Consider the following 6,266-nt stretch of genomic DNA (forward strand, 5'->3'; position numbering starts at 1 on the left):
CATTCAGTTTTTATTCACAATTATACATTCTCTTAGGTGCCTGCTGCTGCTGGAGCTAGAAAATCCCCATTTAAATCCATTTTCAAAATCCTAGAATTTTAGAAATAAAATAGCAAGTTTGCAAAATGAAAACAATATTATTTTAAATGAGCATGTCTGTCTATTTGCTAGGGGGATAAAAGAGCCTTGAAAGCAAGCAAATTGCTTTCCAAAATTGATTTCTACCATACGTAGAGATGGAGGATGACTCTGAGAGGCTTGGACACCTAAAGGACTGCTCCATTCTTGTCACAGCTACCTGATACTGGCACTGGAGAAGAGACCCTTCTCGGTATGCTTCAGACTTGACTCAGCAACTGGCGTGCGCTGCCCACCTGCTGGCACAGTTATATACTCATGGAAAAGAAGATTCCAGGCTCACTCCCTCTCTCAGAGCAGCTCCTGAGAAGATTGGATTGTGTTTAGTCAGGTGCATATAGGACTAATGCCCTGCCTATTCTTCACATATCCTAAGATATTGTACTTTAGTTCTTTCAAAGGAATTTGTATATCTAGGAAGTTTAAAATGTACTTGGTAAGATACTGCCTGTTTTCTAGTAATGAGCTTGGTTAATGCAATTGTCTGATGACACATTTAGGCTTTCTAATTGAATTTTTGTACTGATGTGGCTTGAAAAGGGTTTACTTGGTGTGTGTATGTTTTGGACTCTAATTTTAGTGAATTACATGGTAACGAGGAACAGAACTGGTACCTGCTGGCAAATTCTCAAGGAGGGGAGCTACTCAGTGATAGAACCAACCAGATCACCTCTGAATGCATGATTCTGAACATCTAGATGCCTGTTGTTTTGTTGTGTATATTTTAATTTAATACAACCTTTTGTGGGTTCGTTAAAAGCCTTCTCAAAAGTAACACTGAGAAAGCCACTACAGCATACATTAAAAAAAAGTGTGCTTTAGGCCAAAATAAAATTGTTACTTGGACTTGTAAAATAAAAGCTAGACAAACTACATGTAAGGATAAATTTCTGACTGGGAGACAGAGCCCAAACACCGAGCACTCTGCTAACAGACCTACAATTGGTAAAATTATGCTCTTGTTTGGCACTGATCAGACAGTCCCAAAAGTTGTACAGCCACATAGTGGAAATCGGACATAAAACAGCCTTAGCCATTGGGTGATTTTTATTACTTATCCAAGTAAAAAAGCATTTTTATGGCATGACAGACTGAAATATAAGAGCATACGGTACAAACTATACACTAATAAAATTTTGTCATGTGTGTGGGTTGGAAGCATGAATTTTCATGACTCGACCAAGTTATAATCACATTCTTGGATTTTGGATTTTTTCCTTTTTCAATAGTTCAAGGATAACCTCCTATTTTGTAAATTAATCTTAAAATATGGATTATAAAGAAAAAATGGAAATGGTAATGATATTGCAGTAAAAGAATCTGAATAAACCTTTGGCAAACAGAAGGCCATTTTCCAAGTGATTAGTCAGAAGTCTATCTTAATTTGGAAAAGATTTCTGCCTAAGACAGTGGAGGCAAAAAAAGAACAACAACCACACACACCAAAAAAAAAAACAATGTTAATGTATAACCAGCACTATTTAGGTCTATATTTATGTAGGATAAACCATTTAATATAGAAACTGACAATGCTTATTAAGCCAGCCAAGATGTTAAGGAAAGCACCATAGCCAAAGCCAAGATGCCACCAATTATAAAACCCTTCCTTCATATGTATCAGGTAATATCACTTGGGATAATGTAATGTGGACACAGTGCTTATTCAAATAACAAATAATCCCACTGTAGTTCAGCTGTAATGACTTTGTTTCAAGACAATAAGAGATGGGAATTAAATCAAGTCTCCAATATCTCCAGAGCACAAATACCCCTAAAAATGTTTGGGTAGGTTTCTACAGGTTTCTCATCTACACCATCAAGCTTAGCTTCTTGAGGAACAATGACTTATTTTGTCTTACCTCCAGCACAGAGCATAATATCTTTCATATTGAATTTCTAAACAAAAGTTTATTCAATTAACTTGCTAAGAATTTTGAAAGTTTGGATAAAGTAGCTCTCAGAATGACTCTAAAAGAGTTTTGGGGAGACCTCTTTAATAAGACATTATTTATGGTCTTAATCAAGGCATGAATGGGACACAAAAGAAATTAAATAGACTGCAGCTATGAATAATCAAATAACTAAATAAATGGAGAGATAGTTCATGTTCACAAGTAGGAAGACGCAATATTGTCAAGATGTTAAATCTTCCCAACTTAATTATAGATTCAATGCAATCCCAATCCGAATCCCAAAAGAGTATTTTGTGTATATCAACAAATTGACTCTAAAATTTATATGGAGAAGCAAAAAACCCAGAAATACAACACAGTATTGAAGGAGAAGGACAAAGGTGGAAACCTGACATTATCTGACTTCAAGATTTACTATAAAGCTACAGTAATCAAGACGATGTGGCATTGGAGAAAAAATAAACAAATAGATCGGCGTAATACAATAGAGATACCAGAAATAGACACACATAAATATATTCAATTGATCTTTGACAAAGAAACGAAGGCAATACAATGGAGCAAAGATGGTCTTCTAAAAAAAAATGGTGCTGAACAACTGGATATCCATACCCCACCCCCCCAAAAAAGAATCTAGATACAGACCTTATACCCTTCACAAAAACTAACTCAAAATGGATCATAGACATAAATGTAAAATGCAAAAATATAAACACCTAGAAGATAACAGAGGAGAAAACCTAGATGACCTTGGATGTGGCAATGACTTTTTAGATACAACGTCAAAGGCATCATCCATGAAAAAAGTAATTGATAAACTGGATTTCATTAAAATTAAAAATTTCTGCATAAGACAATGTCAAGAGAATGTGAGATAAATCACAGACTGGGAGAAAATATGTGTGAAAGACACATCTGATAAAGGACTGTTATCCAAAGTATACAAAGAACTCCTGAAGCATAACAGTAAAAACACACAAGAGCCTGCTTTAAAAATGGGCCAAAGACCTTAACAGACACCTCATCAAGGAAGATATACAGATGACAAAGAAGTAGGAAAAGATGCTCTGCATCATATGTTATCCTAGAAATGCTAATTAAAACAACAGTGAGATACCACGACACATCCAGTAGAATGGCCGAAGTCCAGAGCACTAACAGCACCACTTGCTGGAATGGGTATAGAGCAACAAGAACTCTCATTCATTACTGTGGGAATGAAAAATGGTACAGCCACTTTGGGAGACAGCTTAATAAAAAACATAAGTCTTACCATATAATCCAGCAACTGCACTCCTTAGTATTTCCCCAAAGTGTTGAAAGCTTATGTCAAAAACAAAACAAAACAAAACAAAAAACAACAAAAACCCAAAACAAAAAACCCCCCAAAAACCTGTATAGAGATATTTCATAGAAGCTTTATTCATAATTGCCAAAACTTGTAAGCACCCAAGATATACTTCAGAAGGTAAATGGATAAATTGTGGTACATCCCAACAGTGGAATATTATTCAGCTCTTCATGCTATCAAGCCATGAAAAGACATGGAGGAAAATTTAAATGCATATTACTAAGTGAAAGAAACCAAGCTGAAGAGGATACATCCTGTATGATTCCAACTACATGACCTTCCGGTAATAGCAAAACTGTGGAGGCAGTAAAAAGACCAGTGGTTGTCAAGGGTTGGCCACGGGTTGTGGGGGAGTTGGGGGGAGGAATAGTCAGAGTATAGAGCACAGAGGATGTTTAGGGCAGTGAAAATACTCTGTTCGATATCATAATGAAGGATACAAATCATTATATATTTGTTCAAACCCATAGAAGATATAACACTGAGAAAAAAACCCTAAAGTCAACTATGGACTTTGGGTGATTATGATAAATAACTTCATCAGTTGTAATAAATCAGTACTCTAGTGGGGGATTTTATAATAGTGGAGGCTGTGGGGGGGCAGGAAGTATACGGAAAATCTCTGTACAATCTTCTCAATTTTGCTGTGAGCCTGAAACTGTTAAAAAAAAATAAAGTCTTAAAAAGAAAAAAAGATACCTAGACCATCGTGATGTGTGACTTCACCCAAGTCCATCACCTGTCTGAGCCAAGTCCATTACCTGTCCTCCAACTCTAAAAGTCCAAGACTCCAGGAGATCAATGATCTCAGCTGGAGATGACCATATGCCAGCACGATTTACCAACATCCTTTTATTGTTGCAAGTCAATTAGAGGGATCCCCTATGATTTATTATTTTTATGCACAGTCAAGTTCATTCTCAGTAAGCACCCACATTATTCTGTTTGTCTCGGAAGCAGATAAATGGTTAATATCCTAGAAAATTATATTGTCCCTACCCTTGTCCCATTTCCCAAAGTCTTACTTTTTCAATTCTCCAAATTAATCTTGTTAAGTAAATTCTTTTCTGATAAGGTGAGGATGTCTAGCAAACAAAGTAAATTCAAATATTTGAAGTCAAACTAGTTACTTTAGTACATTATAAACAAAGCCAGGAATAGCTTCATTATCGCATTGTTAACCTTAAACAATCTTTATAAAATTCTCGTTTCATGGATGGATCTTTGGTTAAAACATGTCTATTTTGGCTGTTTAAGAAGTCAGAACTTTAAAATATGTAATTTTCCCTACTGAAAAATATTGATTTCTCCAAAAAACATTAGTTTTAGCTTCTCATTTTCATGAAAATAGTAAAAATTAACAAATACCTATAGGTTTAAAATACAACCTCCTTAAACAATCCAATTTCTCATAACTCCCAGATGCTTGTAGCCATGACCTCTTAAGAACCTCATCAGTAAGCTAACTCACTGAATTTACTTCAGACCTGTCCTTGCATTCCATATCTTCAGGGCAACATTACTTCATAGGTCAGGGGTCTGCTATCAGGGCATGCACACCAGTCAGCTGGCAGGACAGTCAGAGTAACCAGCAGGAGCCATCAGGGAGGTTGCAGGCTTGTTTATGTTAAAAGCTCTTGCTGCTAGACAGCAGAACGAACTCCTTTAGAATTTGTTCCCATAATAGTCCCCAAGGTAATGACGCACAGCTGTGGAGAGGAAATAGACTTTTTAATTTGTTAACCATGCCCAGAAAAGAAGAAAACAAAATGCTCAAAAGGGACTATGAAGAGTTCTTTTTAAAGTCTTCTCCAGAAACAGCTGAAAAAAAAAAAAAGCAGTACAAACTTACCCCCCAATCACACAGTGTAGGTATATATGGCTTGTTTTTTCCTTAATATATATCCAAACTTTGATTTGAATCTAATGAAATCTTTTCTTCTGACTTCTCAATTTCACCTTTCCTTAATGATCCCATTGTCTAAAGACTCTGCTACTATCGTAAGACCCCTGAATCATTACCGCTGAGAGATCCCATTTGGAAAAATTCAGAGAGTCAGGGAAAACAGACCTAAACTTTTATCCAGAAGATTGAGGTTAAGATAAGAATGTGATTTCCTTAAAATGAGGGCCCCAGGTTTTTAGAGCAGGATGTTAAATATTTTAATCCAAGTCCACCCCGTATAAAGTTCCTACTGAAACCCATTTTTTTTTTAAAGAATTGCTTAGTTTCTTGTTTTATTGCATTTACTTTAGGTATCAAGAAATATTTCAAATATACAGCAAGCAAGATTGTACCATAGCAAGTGTCTGGAACCAAGACCTAGCTATGAAGTTCTGTCAAGTTATAACAGTTAATCATACTTGCTTCAACTTTATTTTTTTTTAAAGATTTTATTATTTATTTATTTGACAGAGATAGAGACAGCCAGCGAGAGAGGGAACACAAGCAGGGGGAGTGGGAGAGGAAGAAGCAGGCTCATAGCAGAGGAGCCTGATGTGGGGCTCGATCCCATAACGCCGGGATCACGCCCTGAGCCGAAGGCAGACGCTTAACCACTGTGCCACCAAGGCGCCCCACTTGCTTCAACTTTAAAAAAAATTTTTTTTAAAGAAACAGCTCATTCCAAATATGACTAACATTCCCTGACAACCTTTTTCAGATCTTATGGCATGCCCTTCCCCAATCTCTGCCTTCCCAGAGATAATCATCAATCTGAATTTGTTTCTCATCCTCATGCATGCTTACGCTATTATAAATGTCCAGAGTTGTTTGGCATATTTTAAGATTTTACATAAATGGTATCACACGCGTCCTTCAGTAATGTCGTTTCTTCAGTTAATATTGCTTTGAGGGTTAATCA

The 6,266-nt window shown here is 36.3% G+C and overlaps 1 long non-coding RNA gene across 1 annotated transcript in view; it reads left to right on the plus strand.

Annotated features, from left to right (window-relative positions):
• The window catches only part of LOC105239242, a 230,812-nt gene extending 229,578 nt beyond the window's left edge, over positions 1 to 1,234 (plus strand). Inside the window, exon 4 of the long non-coding RNA XR_002143476.2 lies at positions 295 to 1,234. This is a non-coding gene — a long non-coding RNA (uncharacterized LOC105239242). The remainder of the gene's footprint in view (positions 1 to 294) is intronic.
• The last annotated feature ends 5,032 nt before the right edge of the window (positions 1,235 to 6,266 follow it).

Source organism: Ailuropoda melanoleuca, chromosome 10, assembly GCF_002007445.2.
Source record: "Ailuropoda melanoleuca isolate Jingjing chromosome 10, ASM200744v2, whole genome shotgun sequence".
NCBI lineage: Eukaryota > Metazoa > Chordata > Mammalia > Carnivora > Ursidae > Ailuropoda > Ailuropoda melanoleuca.